The following is a 16,353-nucleotide window of genomic DNA, read 5'->3' on the forward strand; positions in this document are numbered from 1 at the left end:
TCCAGCCCCGCGCCTCTGCCTAACCCGTCTCCCGCCCCACGCCTCCGCCCGGCTAGTCTCCCCTAATCTCCGTAAGCCCGCCTCTCTCTCCAACTGTGCCTCAGGCAAGGCCTGTCCTACCTTGCACAGGTAACCAATGCTATAAGAGCTCAGTGAAAAAGGACAGGTTTAGAACTTTCGTTTAAAAAAAAATCACTCTCATAACACTCACGTGGGCTTAGCTCAACATGTCCAATCATTCTGTAAAAAGATCAACTTCCTGACATCAGTCGTAAATTTGCCTTTCACTAATTCTGTACCTGTGACCTCTCGTCCCATGCCTGCAATTTAGTTAGAAAACATTTTCCATAGCTTAGAGCAGATACGGTTAAGGGGAAATTTGATAGAGGTGTTCAAAATCATGAATGGTTTTAAGAGACTAAATAAGGAGAAACGTTTTCCGGTAGCAGGAGCGTCGGTAACCAGAAGACACAGATTTAAGGTAATTGAGAAAAGAACCAGAGGCGACATGAGAATTTTTTTTTACACAGCGAGTTGTGATGATCTGGAATGCGCTGCCTGATTCAGTAGTAACTTTCAAAAGGGAATTGGATAAATACTTGAAGGGGAAGAATTTGCAGGGCTTTGGGGAAAGGGCAGGGGAGTGGGACTAATTGGATAGATCTTTCAAAAAGCCAGCACAGGCAAAATGGCCTCCTTCTAATCATTCTATGATTAAACTCAAAGTTGCTGATTTGTGGATCAGATTTGAGCACACGCAAACACGAGCACACACAGGCCATACAGCTACATGCTTCAATTCCTGCCAGAACAGTAGATGCCACATTTCTGTAATTCACAATTGCTCTCAGCTACACGGTACTTAACTAATCACATGCATGATTACCCAGGTCAACACAAAGGCCAAAGATGTAAGCTAATGGAAATGTTTGGTGTTAACAGAGGGTGTCAATTCTGGCGCATAGAGCTGTCAAATTAATCACAGCAGAACCTTTTGTGAATTTCTGTCTCAGGGATACCAGCCAAAACGACAACATTACATGATGTGGAGATGCCGGTGATGGACTGGGGTTGACAATTGTAAACAATTTTACAACACCAAGTTATAGTCCAACAATTTTATTTTTAATCCCACAAGCTTTCGGGGGCTTCCCCCTTCCTCAGGCGGTGTGGAAATGACATTTTCGAATCCTTCGCATTTTAAGATCACAGAACAATGCTTGGTGATTACTGCCCGTTGCCAAGGCAATCACAGTGAGCAGATAGAAAGGTGTCACCTAAAAAGGCCACCGAATATACAAACCCCCCCCAAAAAAAGAGAGATAAGGAAGACAGTCAATGACCCGTTATATTAAAAACAGATAACATTTGTTCGCTGGTGGGGTTACGTGTAGTGTGACATGAACCCAAGATCCCGGTTGAGGCCGTCCTCATGGGTGCGGAACTTGGCTATCAATTTCTGCTCGACGATTTTGCGTTGTCGTGTGTCTCGAAGGCCGCCTTGGAGTATGCTTACCCGAAGGTCGGTGGCTGAATGTCCATGACTGCTGAAGTGTTCCCCGACAGGGAGAGAACCCTCCTGTTTGGCAATTGTTGCGCGGTGTCCGTTCATCCGTTGTTGCAGCGTCTGCATGATCTCGCCAATGTACCATGCTCTGGGGCATCCTTTCCTGCAACGTATGAGGTAGACAACGTTGGCCGAGTCACAGGAGTATGAACCGTGCACCTGGTGGGTGGTGTCCTCTCGTGTGATGGTGGTATCTGTGTCGATGATCTGGCATGTCTTGCAGAGGTTACCGTGGCAGGGTTGTGTGGTGTCGTGGACGCTGTTCTCCTGAAGGCTGGGTAATTTGCTGCGAACGATGGTTTGTTTGAGGTTGGGTGGCTGTTTAAAGGCGAGTAGTGGAGGTGTGGGGATGGCCATAGCGAGGTGTTCGTCATCATTGATGACATGTTGAAGGCTGCGGAGAACATGGCGTAGTTTCTCCACTCCGGGGAAATACTGGACGATGAAGGGTACTCTGTTGGTTGCGTCCCGTGTTAGTCTTCTGAGGAGGTCTACGCGATTTTTCGCTGTGGCCCGTCGGAACTGTCGATCGATGAGTCGAGCATCATGAAATCGAAGTTCTCAGCCGAGGGCTCAATTTCTGCCCCACTACCAAAATGGACCCCACTAGTCTCGCAGCAAACACAGAGGAATTCATCAGGAGAATGAGGCTCCGGGAATTCTACCACAAACCACAAAATTTCAGCAGCAAACCCAATGAGACAATCAACGATCCGGAACAGCAGACAGAGGGATCCGCTGTACAGCAACCGAAGAGGAAAGAGTCTCACTGGACTCCTCCAGAGGGTCGCTGCCCTCAGCTTGACATGTATGCTCAAGCTGTCAGGAAATGCGTCTATGCCAGATTCATCAGCCGCACTCGGAAGACAGTCCAGAATGTCACCCGAGCACAACGCAACGCCATCAAAGCTCTCAAGACCAACCGCAACATCGTCATCAAACCAGCGGACAAAGGAGGAGCCATCGTCATACAGAACAGAACGGACTACTGCAAAGAAGCATACCGACAACTGGACAACCAGGAACACTACAGACGGTTACCCGCAGACCCGACCAAAGAACACACCCATCAGCTCAACAAACTGATCAAGACCTTCGATCCAGACCTTCAAAACATCCTACGCACTCTCATCCCACGTACTCCCCGCGTGGGAGACTTCTACTGCCTCCCAAAGATACACAAAGCCAACACACCCGGACGTCCTATCGTATCAGGCAATGGAACCCAGTGTGAGAACCTCTCTGGATACATCGAGGGCATCCTGAAACCCATCGTGCAGGGAACCCCCAGCTTCTGTCGCGACACTACAGACTTTCTACAAAAACTCAGTACCCACGGACCTGTTGAACCAGGAACTTTTCACCACGATGGACGTCTCGGCACTCGACACCAGTATCCCCCACGATGACGGCATCGCTGCGACAGCATCAATACTCAACACCAACAACAGCCAATCTCCAGACGCCATCCTACAACTCATCCGCTTCATCCTGGATCACAATGTCTTCACTTTCAATAACCAGTTCTTTACCCAAACACACGGAACAGCCATGGGGACCAAATTCGCACCCCAATACGCCAACATTTTCATGCACAAGTTCGAGCAGGACTTCTTCACTGCACAGGACCTCCAACCAACACTATACACCAGATACATCGACGACATTTTCTTTCCTTGGACCCACGGTGAGGAATCACTAAAGAGACTACACGATAACATCAACAAGTTCCATCCCACCATCAAGCTCACCATGGACTACTCCTCAGAATCAGTTTCTTTCTTGGACACACGAATCTCCTTCAAAGACGGGCACCTCAGCACCTCAGTCTACCGCAAGCCCACGGACAATCTCACAATGCTCCAACTTTTCCAGCTTCCACCCTAACCACGTCAAAGAGGCCATCCCCTATGGACAGGCCCTGCGAATACACAGGGTCTGCTCAGACGAGGAGGAACGCGATGGACACCTACAGACGCTGAAAGACGCCCTAGTAAGAACGGGATATGATGCTCGACTCATCGATCGACAGTTCCGACGGGCCACAGCGAAAAATCGCGTAGACCTCCTCAGAAGACTAACACGGGACGCAACCAACAGAGTACCCTTCGTCGTCCAGTACTTCCCCGGAGCGGAGAAACTACGCCATGTTCTCCGCAGCCTTCAACATGTCATCAATGATGACGAACACCTCGCTATGGCCATCCCCACACCTCCACTACTCGCCTTTAAACAGCCACCCAACCTCAAACAAACCATCGTTCGCAGCAAATTACCCAGCCTTCAGGAGAACAGCGTCCACGACACCACACAACCCTGCCACGGTAACCTCTGCAAGACATGCCAGATCATCGACACAGATACCACCATCACACGAGAGGACACCACCCACCAGGTGCACGGTTCATACTCCTGTGACTCAGCCAACGTTGTCTACCTCATACGTTGCAGGAAAGGATGCCCCAGAGCATGGTACATTGGCGAGACCATGCAGACGCTGCGACAACGGATGAACGGACACCGCGCAACAATCGCCAAACAGGAGGGTTCTCTCCCTGTCGGGGAACACTTCAGCAGTCATGGACATTCAGCCACCGACCTTCGGGTAAGCATACTCCAAGGCTGATGATACAAAGATTGGTAGGGTGGTAAATAGTGAGGAGGATAGCCTCAGTCTGCAGGACGATATAGATGGGTTGGTCAGATGGGCGGAACAGTGGCAAATGGAATTTAACCCGGAAAAGTGCGAGGTGATGCACTTTGGAGGGACTAACAAGGCAAGGGAATACACAATGAATGGGAGGACCCTAGGCAAGACAGAGGGTCAGAGGGATCTTGGTGTGCAAGTTCACAGATCCCTGAAGGCGGCGGAACAGGTAGATAAGGTGGTAAAGAAGGCATATGGGATACTTGCCTTTATTAGCCGAGGCATAGAATATAAGAGCAAGGAGGTTATGATGGAGCTGTATAAAACACTGGTTAGGCCACAGCTGGAGTACTGTGTGCAGTTCTGGTCGCCACACTACAGGAAGGATGTGATCGCTTTGGAGAGGGTGCAGAGGAGATTCACCAGGATGTTACCAGGGCTGGAGCGCTTCAGCTATGAAGAGAGACTGGGAAGATTGGGTTTGTTTTCCTTGGAGCAGAGGAGGCGGAGGGGGGACATGATTGAGGTGTACAAAATTATGAGGGGCACAGATAGGATGGATACTAAGGAGCTTTTTCCCTTCGTTGAGGGTTCTATAACAAGGGGACATAGATTCAAGGTAAAAGGCGGGAGGTTTAGAGGGGATTTGAGAAAGAACTTTTTCACCCAGAGGGTGGTTGGAGTCTGGAACTCACTGCCTGAAAGGGTTGTGGAGGCAGGAACCCTCACAACATTCAAGAAGCATTTGGATGAGCACTTGAAATGCCATAGCATACAAGGCTACGGACCAAATGCTGGAATATGGGATTAGAGTAGACAGGGCTGATGGCCGGCGCGGACACGATGGGCCGAAGGGCCTCTATCCGTGCTGTATGACTCTATGACTCTAAGGCGGCCTTCGAGACACATGACAACGCAAAATCGTCGAGCAGAAATTGATAGCCAAGTTCCGCACCCATGAGGACGGCCTCAACCGGGATCTTGGGTTCATGTCACACTACACGTAACCCCACCAGCGAACAAATGTTATCTGTTTTTAATATAACGGGTCATTGACTGTCTTCCTTATCTCTCTCTCTCTTTTTTTGGGGGGGTTTGTATATTCGTTGGCCTTTTTAGGTGACACCTTTCTGTCTGCTCACTGTGATTGCCTTGGCAACAGGCAGTAATCACCAAGCATTGTTCTGTGATCTTAAAATGCGAAGGATTCGAAAATGTCATTTCCACACCGCCTGAGGAAGGGGGAAGCCCCCGAAAGCTTGTGGGATTAAAAATAAAATTGTTGGACAACATTACAAGTAGCAACATCCAACTGCGATCTTAAAATCCCACATACGATCCCCAACAACTTTCACCACAGTTCTCTCTCCACTCCTCCGCAACATGGCAAGCAGATTGCAACAGTTTAAATGACAGTACCGAACAGAGCTCTTTGAACTTGTTCGATATAAATTACCTGCTCCACAGAGTAAAACTCCAGGCATTCCAAATTATTTTGCCACTAATCTGCACTGATGACAAAGTATATGAAGCGAGGAGGGCCCACTTGAATCAAAATGCCCAGTGCTCCCACAGACCACGTAAAAGACTACCCCATCCGGACACCGCTCTATCCAATTGATTGCGAGGGAGTTTTCCCAAATACACAGTCCAATTCCCAAAAGGTGATCAAAAGCTCCAGTCGATGCATCTTTCCCCACAGCTTCTCTGATCAACCATGGCCTGCAGTCCACTACAGACAAAAGTGTCATTCTCTGCCCTGACACCATAAGATGCACACCCCATCACCCCTCCACTGGTTCCCATCCCCCACGCATTGAAAACCCTCACTGAATCTCTAATTTTCTCCAGGCCAGCAACCCAACACAAACTCTCCACTCTTCCAACTCAGTCTGCTGTGTATTCCTCTGCCCCATTCCACCCTCTCCCCTCCTCCACCCTTGGTGCCAGATCCTTCAGTCACCATTACTCCACACTGAAACCCTCTTCCTAAACTCCCCGACCGCTCTCTCCACATTTTTTAAATCCCCCTCAAAACCTACCTTTTCAACTGTGTGTCCAGTCACCTCCATAACTTCTCTCCCAACTTCCTGCTTGGTGCCCTCCAATCTCCTGTAAAGTGTCTTGACAATCCAGGACAAAGCCGATCGCTTGATCAGCACCCCATCCATCGCCTTAAACACGAACTCCCTCCACCATCATGCGTTCTATCTACAAGATGCACTGCAGCAACTCGCCAAGGCTTTTTCGACAGCACCTCCCAAATCCGCAGCCTCTCCAACTAGGCCAAGAGCAGCAGGCGCATGGGAACACCACCACTTCCAAGTTCCCCTCCAAGTCAAACGCCACCCTGACTTGGACATATATCACCATTCCTTCATCATCACTGGGTCAAAATCCTGGCATTCCCTACCCAATAGCACTGTGGGAGAACCTTCACCACACGGACTGCAGCAGTGCAAGGCAGCGGCTCACCACCACCTTCTCAAGGGCAACTAGGGATGGGCAACAAATGCCGGCCTTGTCAGCAACAGCCACATTCTGAGAACTATTTTTAAAAAAAATAAGCAAGGTGCCAGGTAATGAACACAAACTGCCTCATCTCCACTAATCAGCCACTGTTGTTGCCAATCTTTTTCACAAATTCACTGACAGGTGAAAAAAAGAACGTGTCTTCTAGTGTAATGTGAGCTTTGTTCATCTCAAACTTGTCCTTTCGTTGTTTTCGCAACCAAATAGTCCTTTAGCAGTGTCAGCCGTGGCTGTGGTCGCGCTCTCGTCTGAGTCAGAAGGTTGTGGGTTCAAGTCCCACTCCAGTGACTTGAGCACAAGATCCAGGCCGACATTTCAGTGCGATACTGAGGGAGCGCTGCACTGTTGGAGGTGCCGGCTTTCGTTCGAGATGTTAAAGCGAGGTCCCGTCTGCCCTCTCAGATGGATGTAAAACATCCCATGGTACTATTCCAAGTGCAAGGAGTTCTCCCTGGTCCTGGGCCAATATGTATCCTTCAACTAACATTGACAAACGTTATCTGGTCATTTATCTTGTTGCTACGCTTCAAAAAAGTACTTCATTGGCTGTAAAGCTCTCTGAGGTTGTGAAAGGCACTATGTAAATGCAAGTTCTTTTTTAAAAAATAATTTGGGTGATGCTGGCAAGGCCGCTTTTAATGCCCAGCCCAAGTTGCCCCGAGTTGTTCTTGTGATGGCAGAACAGGCTCGAGGGGCTGAGTGGCCTACTCCTATGGAGACGCAACAATGGTGTTAGATAGGGAATTCCAGCATATTTACCCAGTGACTATAAAGGAGGTGATAATGTGTCCATGTTAGGATGGTGTGTGACTTGGAGGCAAGTGTCTTCCCGGGACATCGCAGCTCTTCTCTCTTCCTCGGTGATTGAGTTCGGTAGCAGGAGAGCTTCAAGTGTTGACGTGGCTGCACCCATCCAAACGAAAGGCGAGTGTTCCATCACACTCCTAACTTGAGCCTTACAGATGGTGGAGGGGCTTTAGGTGGATGTCGCTCATTGCCACCTCTGCCCTGCTCCTGTACCTACGATGTTAACACGGCTGGTCCAGTTAAGCGTCACACGAATGGCGACCTGCACCCCCCCCTCTCCGACGTTGATAGGAACATAGGAACAGGAGTAGGCCATTCAGCCCCTCATGCCTGCTCTGCCATTTGATAAGATCATGGCTGATCTGTGATCTAACTCCATATACCTGCCTTTGGCCCATATCCCTTAATGATGGAGGAGGACTTGGATTTTGATGATGGAGGACTTGGATTTTGACAGTCAGGGGTAGGTGGCTGGGCATTTACTTGTTGGAGATGGTTATCACCTGGCGTGAACGTTACCTGCCACTTGGCAACCCTTGCATCTGCACTTCAATTTCACAGAGCTGGATCATGTACCCCTCAATCTTTTCTTCAATGAAAACAATTTCAGATCTGAGTTTCTCTTCATAACGTAGAGCCAAAAGCCTCAGGCATCATGTTAATCAACCAATTACTCGATCTATAAACCAGCTTCACGCCCTGATTTAATTCCAATGTTTAGTCACCATCTTGTGTGTGTGAAACGAAACTTTTTCAAATCTGCTACATAATTAAAAATACATAAATACAAGGCATGTTGTGGCAATGTATGACAGCACTGGGTGTTGGATTGTGAGTCAGTTGCATCTTAAAGTTTGCTGAGCAGAGACTAGACTCTTGGGAAGTCGAACACCACTGTCAGTCACTTGGTGAAGGGCAGGCGCTAACCACTCAGCGGCAGTACGTAGTGTACAATGTGAATTCTGCACTGGTGACGTACGCTTCCTTATAAGAAAGGGTGCACCAGCCTCAGGGCAATACACGTGGCAGCAGTTGATCACTTTGATCCCTCCTCCTGAGTTTGTTGCCAAGATTCAGAAGAAACTCGTCGACTTCTTCTGGGCCAGAAGGGTGCACTGGGTTGCTGCTGCGGTCCCGAGTCTCCCGCTTAGGGAGGGCGGTCAGGGGCTGGTGTGCGTCCGCACCCAAGTGGGGAATTTCCGCCTTCAGACTCTGCAGCGATACCTGTACGTTGAGGATCCTCCTAGATCATGTGAACTGGCGACGTATTTTTTCTGCCAGCTGCACGGCCTGAACTACGACAATCAGCTCCTGTTTGATCACGTTGCCGGGCAGCCGTGCGTCTTTGCGGGAGCTGCCTGTCTTTTACCAGGATCTGAAATATGGTTGCCTCCTGTCGGTGCTTTCCCCCGTCAGGGGTGGCGGCCATCCTGCAGGAATCCGTTCCTCTGCTGTGTTGGCTTCGACGGCATGCGGCTGACAGAGGAGAGGGCCCTGGCCGGTAAGGTAACCAGAGTCAGGGACGCCCTGGATTGTGGAGGGGCGGGCTGGATAGCGCCGGGGACACTGGCCGCACCGATGTCCTTGCGCCATGTCTGGGCCGCAGCCGCTGCCATCCGGGCATTGAAAGTGGCACTCGGCCCTGACTCCACTCGGTGTGTGGAGGAGGCTCAAGCGTATGGAGCCATCCCGTCCAATCCGACCCCCGTTCAGACGGAATTCCTCATTGGCGTCAGGCCCCCGAAACCTCCCTCAAAAGGCTGTGCCTCACAACTTGAGCCGTCTCTCGGAAATTCCCACCGTGCCATTTCACTCTGCACGGAGGGATTTCCTGTATGGGCTGCTCCTGCACACTCTCCACTTCCTCGCCCCGGCATATCATCCTGCTGTCCGGCGGAGGCGTGGGTCCCCAGTGGAGAGCTCTCTACTCGGGGATCCTCCCGTGTGCCATTGGGGATCTGGGGTGGAGAGTGTTGCACGGAGCAGTTGCGACCAACAGGCGTTTACGCCATTTCACGCACTCCCAGGCCGCCTGCAATTTCTGCGGCCTGGACGAGTCCGTGTTTCATTTGTTCACAGGGTATGGGAGGCTGCAGCCCCTGTTCCACTATTTAAGGGGGCTGCTCCTCAAGTTCTGGCTGCACTTCAGTCCCACGCTCCTAATCTTTGGCCGCCCGGTGAGGGGGGTGGGGTGGACGTCCTCGTGGGTCTGCTCCTATGCCTGTCCAAGGTGGCTATCCACATGGGGGTGGTCGCTCTGACTGTCTGCCTCTCTTCCACGGAATTCTCCGCGCCCGGGTGGCCCTGGAGAGGGAGCACGCGGTGTCTGCCGGTACGCTTGAGGCTTTCCGCGACCGGTGGACGCTGCAGGGGCTGGAGTGCATCCTGGACCGATATAATAAAATTATAATTTGACATTTATTTTGGTTTTTTTGACTTACTGCACCTAAACACAACCTAACCTCCCCCTTCTTATAAAAGGGGGGCCTAAAATCAGACACACACAAAAAATATCAAGAGTCAAACTGGCTGCACGTCCATTCCACACTTCTGAGCTGAGCAGAACAGAGCAGGCAGCAGAGCAAAAAAAAACACGTGGCAGCAAAATACATTAGCGGCAGTTCCCCCATGAACAGGGTTATAAACACGACCACGCTGCATGTACCCATCAAAAATACTGTGCAGAAACACCGGCGTCACACTCCCAAATACCACATCTACCAGCCTCCCTTTACTCTCTAACATCTTCTACAATGGCCTCTCCTGCCCACACACTCAAATACTTCATGGTTCCATCCCCCTTGATCCCATTTTACATGCTGCCTTTCAGCGACATTTTGCATTGTCAAGAGATCAGCCTCCACACATATACTGGAGACTCAGCTCTACGTCGCGAATCACCGTCTTGACAATGCGCGGTGGTCTGTCTTGGTGCCAAGGAACAGACGGGCCAGAGGTCTTCCTCTTTTCTTCTCCAAGATCTTCAGTCATGTCATTAGCACTGACAGGACTGAAGCCATTCTGGTCAGCTCTGACCCTGACATTGTACAACCCCCATGTCCTGAGCTGGGTTTCAAACCCATGTCCTTACCTCACCCCACTGATGCTGAAACTATTATTCGTACTTGTGCCACCGGCTAAACTTGACATATCCAATGCGACCCCCACCTACTTAAACTCCAACTAATCCAAAATGCCACCATCCTGTGACTCAACACTCATCCCCGCTAGCTTTCAAGGGCTCACCGTCCCCCAGTTCATTAAATTTAAAAAAATCATCCCCATTTACAAATCCTTCCGCGGCCTCACTCCACCCACCTTTCAGATGAGATCTTTAACCGAGGCCCCGTCTGCCCACTCAGGTGGATGTAAAAGATCCCACGGCACTATTTCGAAGAGCACGGGAGCTCTCCCAGTGTCCCGGCCGATATTTATCCTTCGAGCAACATCACCATAATTATCTGGTCATGATCACATTGCTGTTTGTGGGATCTTGCTGTGGACAAATTGGCTGCTGTGTTTCCTACAACAATGACTACACCTCATTGGCTGTAAAGTGCTTTGGGACGTCTTGAGGTTGTGAAAGACGCTATATGAACGTAGGTTCATTTACTCCTTTGCGAAGTTGCCTGGGATATAGACACGTGCACAGAGGGGGGGGCAGGTACTGACCAGCCTGGAACAGCAGTTCGTAGTGAACACACACAAAAATAAAACTGTCTGGTAATCTGTCACAGCCCACAATATAAAGAGCCCCCAAAGAGAGGCAGGCACTGTCCCAGCCAGCATTAATGTTGAGCATAATAAGGGAGGAAGGGAGAGGCACACTGACCGATCTTTGTCAGGTTAATGATAACCCATCTTAGCCAGCACAGAGAGTGAGTGAGTGTGAGCGAGAGTGAACTCACACACAGGGAAAGGCGGCACTAACATATCTCTACTATTAATATTAAGAGTAGGAGAGCACCCGTATCGACCCTGGATTGTTTTGACCTGAATGATTTTTCCTGTATATTTAGTGCCGATTCACAAAGTTAGCCCAGTGACAGCTCTTCACCAGAACTAAAGCAAAACAGTCATTCAAGATACACGGACAGACACCAAGTCTCGGGGCTCCAGCTAGTGCCTCACGCCCACCTCCGCCCCCACCCAGTGCCCCCCTCCTGCTCCCATGCACTTGGGTGGAGACCAGGTCAAGGCCCGAGGTGCAGCCACAGTCACCGGGCTACCCACTGCCGGCCCAGGGAGCCTCTGCACTTCACCATCGGCGCCAGTTACCCCGCTATTGAGCCCCGGCCCCTCTCTTCCCCCGGCTCCCTCTCCCCAGCAAACAGCCAGGGTTTCCTCAGCAGCGTCGCGGGTTTTTTGAGGCCCCCGGGCTGGCGGGAGGCGGCTGCAGCGGTTCTTTAGCGACACTGAGGGAGCTCAGTCGGCTGCCCAGCCCCCCCCGTCTGACACCGGGCCCCCGCTCCTCCCTCTCTCCCCCGGCGGGTAATCGTACCTCAGGCCCCGCTCCCCCCTCTCTCTCCCCCGGCGGGTGATCTTACCTCAGGCCCCGCTCCCCCCTCTCTCCCCCCCGGCGGGTGATCGTACCTCAGGCCCCGCTCCCCCCTCTCTCTCCCCCGGCGGGTGATCGTACCTCAGGCCCCGCTCCCCCCCTCTCTCTCCCCCGGCGGGTGATCGTACCTCAGGCCCCGCTCCCCCTCTCTCCCCCCCGGCGGGTGATCGTACCTCAGGCCCCGCTCCCCCCTCTCTCCCCCCCGGCGGGTGATCGTACCTCAGGCCCCGCTCCCCCCTCTCTCCCCCCCGGCGGGTGATCTTACCTCAGGCCCCGCTCCCCCCTCTCCCCCCCGGCGGGTGATCTTACCTCAGGCCCCGCTCCCCCCTCTCTCCCCCCCCCCCCCCCCCGGCGGGTGATCTTACCTCAGGCCCCGCTCCCCCTCTCTCCCCCCCGGCGGGTGATCGTACCTCAGGCCCCGCTCCCCCCTCTCTCTCCCCCGGCGGGTGATCTTACCTCAGGCCCCGCTCCCCCCTCTCTCTCCCCCGGCGGGTGATCTTACCTCAGGCCCCGCTCCCCCTCTCTCCCCCGGCGGGTGATCTTACCTCAGGCCCCGCTCCCCCCTCTCTCTCCCCCGGCGGGTGATCTTACCTCAGGCCCCGCTCCCCCCCGGCGGGTGATCTTACCTCAGGCCCCGGCGGGTGATCTTACCTCAGGCCCCGCTCCTCCCTCTCTCTCCCCCGGCGGGTGATCTTACCTCAGGCCCCGCTCCTCCCTCTCCCCCGGCGGGTGATCTTACCTCAGGCCCCGCTCCCCCTCTCTCTCCCCCGGCGGGTGATCTTACCTCAGGCCCCGCTCCCCCTCTCTCTCCCCCGGCGGGTGATCTTACCTCAGGCCCCGCTCCCCCCTCTCTCTCCCCCCCGGCGGGTGATCTTACCTCAGGCCCCGCTCCCCCCTCTCTCTCCCCCCGGCGGGTGATCTTACCTCAGGCCCCGCTCCTCCCGCGCGCTCCGCTCGGTTTTCCGCCGCCGCGAGATGGCGGGAACCGGACTCCCGCTCCCACGATGCACCGCGAGCGCGCAAAGCACGGCGGGGGAGGGGGAACTTCCAATTAATTAATTGTGCTTAAAAGACACAAAATAAAGGCGATGAGTTTATGGTACAAAAATTCGATAAGAAGTCAGAAAAAAATCCCTTTTCAAAACAAAAATAAATATTACCGCGCTGTTTAAAATGGCGCCAACTGAAGTGCTGGTATCCCGTCAGGCAGCGCGCAACAGCCAACTTAAGAGAAATTTCCAAATTTAATTTTTTAATTTTCAACAAATGTTTCTTTTATGAAACGTTATTTAACGACGACTTTCAAAAATAGATTTCTCTTAAATAACCACCTTTCTTCACCCTCCCGTATAGAGGAGTGATGAGGTGAAAGGGCAAAGGGTAGGTGGTTAATTTATATATATATATATATATAAAATCTATTTTTAAAAAATTATTCACGGTGCAGCTCATGTTACCGGTAGCGGGAGGATTCTGGCTCCGGAGCGGATTCATCTCTCCGGTGGTTCTGGAGCTGTTTGTTTTTATGTTTGGGTTGGGGTCAGAGGTCAGGGTGTGTGATTGACAGGCGGTGGGTTCGGTTGTTGATGTGAAAGGTTCCGAGGTTCAGGCGGTGGGACGAGCGGAAGATGCACAGCCTGGCGGCGGGCGCGGTGAGTGTGGTGGGCCTCGGCCGGCCGATACTGGGCCCGGGGGCAGGTGAATGGAAGGAGAGTGTGGGCAAGGCCTCGTGATGGCGGCCTGTTGCTAGGCTGGTTGTGGGGGGGGTTGAAGGGATGTTCTCGGGCCTGGTCGTCACCTCCGACCTCCCGAGCCCGAGCCCTCGCAGCTTTGTGCTGTGGGCCCCTGGGCTGGGACTCGATCCGTGTAGGCCCTCTCTCTCTCTCTCCGGTCGGTGGGAAAGCCTAGGCCCCGGGGGTGGGGTGAAAGGTCACCGTCCATCTCCCCTCCCAAAAAACCACACAGGCTCCAGCACTAATGATTAGTGGAAGAAAGTGGACAGAGACTGAGTGGAGCTGCTGCGAAATAAACCCTTTCACTGCCAGCCATGGCTCAGGGGGTTGCACTCACAACCCCCCCTCTCCCCCGAGTCAGAAGGTCGGGGGTTCAAGCCCCCACTCCAGAGACTTGAGCACAAACATCCAGGCTGATATTTCATAAGAAACAGGAGTCGGCCGCACGGCCCCCTCGAGCCTGCTCCGCCATTCAATAAGATCATGGCTGATCTTCGACCTCGACTCCACTTTCCCGCCTGATCCCCATATCCCTTGATTCCCTTCAGAGTCCAAAAATCTATCGATCTCAGTCTTGAATATATTCAGACGACTGATCGCCACAGATTGCCCTCTGGGGTAGAGAATTCCAAAGATTCACAACCCTCTGTGTGAAGAAATTCCTCCTCATCTCAGCCTTAGATGGCTGACTCCTTATCCTGGAACTGTGTCCTCTAGTTCTAGACTCCAGAGAGTATGGGCCCATTCTACTCAATCTCTCCTCATAGGACAACCCTCTCATCCCAGGAACCAATCTAGTGAACCTGCATTGCACCCCCTCCACGGCATGTATATCATTCCTTAGATAAGGAGACCAAAACTGTACACAGTACTCCAGGTGAGGACTCACCAAAGCCCCGTACATTTGAAGGAAGACCCCCTTACTCTTGTAGTGCAATAGTAAGGGAGTGCTACCCTGTCAGAGGTGCCGTCTTTCAGATCAGACATTAAACCATCTACCCTCTCAGGTGGATGTAAAAGATCCCATGGCTTTCTTTTGAAGAGCAGGGGAGTTCTCCTTACAAAGCTAGGTGGGAAAGTAAGCTGTGAGGAGTCTGCGAAGGGATATAGACAGGTTAAGTGAGTTGGGTGAGAAGGTGGCAGATGGAGTATAATGTGGGGAAATGTGAGGTTATTCACTTTGGTAGGAAGAATAGAAAAACAGAATATTTTTTAAATGGTGAGAAACTATTAGATGTTGGTGTTCAGAGAGATTTGGGTGTCCTCGTGCAAGAAACACACAAAAGTTAGCATGCAGGTACAGCAAGCAATTAGGAAAGCAAATGGCATGTTGGCCTTTATTGCAAGTGGGTTGGAGTACAAGAGTAAGGCAGTCTTACTATTGTATAGGGCTTTGGTGAGACCTCACCTGGAGTACTGTGTACAGTTTTGGTCTCCTTATCCAAGGAAAGATAGACATGCTTTAGAGGCGGTGCATCCAAGGTTCACTAGATTAATTCCTGGGATGAGAGGGTTGTCCTATGAGGAGAGATTGCATAGAATGGGCCTATACTCTCTGGAGTTAGGAGAATGAGAGGTGATCTCATTGAAACATAAAAGATTCTGAGGGGGCTTGACAAGGTAGAGGCAGAAAGGTTATTTCCTCTGGCTAGAGAGTCTAGAACTAGAGGACATAGTCTCAGGATATGGGGTCGGGCCATTTAAGACTGAGATGAGGAGGAATTTCTTCACACAGAGGGTTGTGAATTTTTGGAATTCTCTACCCCAGAGGGCTGTGGATGCTGAGTCGTTGAATATATTCAAGACTGAGATCAATAGATTTTTGAACTCTAGGGGAATCAAGGGATATGGGGATCGGGTGGGAAAGTGGAGTTGAGGTCGAAGATCAGCCATGATCTTATTGAATGGCGGAGCAGGCTCGAGGGGCAGTATGGCCTACTCCTGCTCCTATTTCTTATGTTCCCTGGTGTCCTGGACAATATTTATTCCTCAACCAACATCTAAAACAGATTATTTGGTCATTTATCACATTACTGTTTGTGGGATCTTGCTGTGCACGAATCAGCTGCGTGTTCTCTCTACACTACAACAGTGACTACACTTCAGAAGTACTGTAAAATGCTTTTGGACAAGGGGTCATGAAAGGCGGCAGGCAGTGTGATAAATGAGCAGATAATCTGTTTCTTTCTTCAACCAACACCATCAGAAATGGTTTGCTGTTTGTGGTACTTTGCTGTCATATTTGCTTGCGTAACAGTGACTACGCTTCAAAAGTAAGTCGTTGACACTGAAGCACTTTGGGGTGTCCTGAGGACATAATATGGTGCTGTGTAAAATTAATTTCTTTGAACTGCACAGGCAATTGTAACTCGTGTGAATTGCAAATGGACATGAGTGAGTTATTTCAGTAACTTTGACCGTTTTATTTTCTCATGTTAACTGCTTTCCCCCCCATTCTCTCTAATTCTCTGAGACTAACAGAATTAGTGGTTGACGGCAGCATGGGAGA

The 16,353-nt window shown here is 51.4% G+C and overlaps 1 protein-coding gene across 2 annotated transcripts in view; it reads right to left on the minus strand.

The window, feature by feature from the left end:
- The window catches only part of usp37 (ubiquitin specific peptidase 37), a 59,648-nt gene extending 46,545 nt beyond the window's left edge, over positions 1-13,103 (minus strand). For both annotated transcript variants that reach the window (XM_067986972.1, XM_067986971.1), the window contains exon 1: positions 13,036-13,103. The gene's annotated coding sequence lies outside the window, so the exon portion shown is untranslated. The remainder of the gene's footprint in view (positions 1-13,035) is intronic.
- Positions 13,104-16,353: the final 3,250 nt, after the last annotated feature.

This window comes from Heptranchias perlo, chromosome 7 (genome assembly GCF_035084215.1).
Source record: "Heptranchias perlo isolate sHepPer1 chromosome 7, sHepPer1.hap1, whole genome shotgun sequence".
Taxonomy (NCBI): domain Eukaryota; kingdom Metazoa; phylum Chordata; class Chondrichthyes; order Hexanchiformes; family Hexanchidae; genus Heptranchias; species Heptranchias perlo.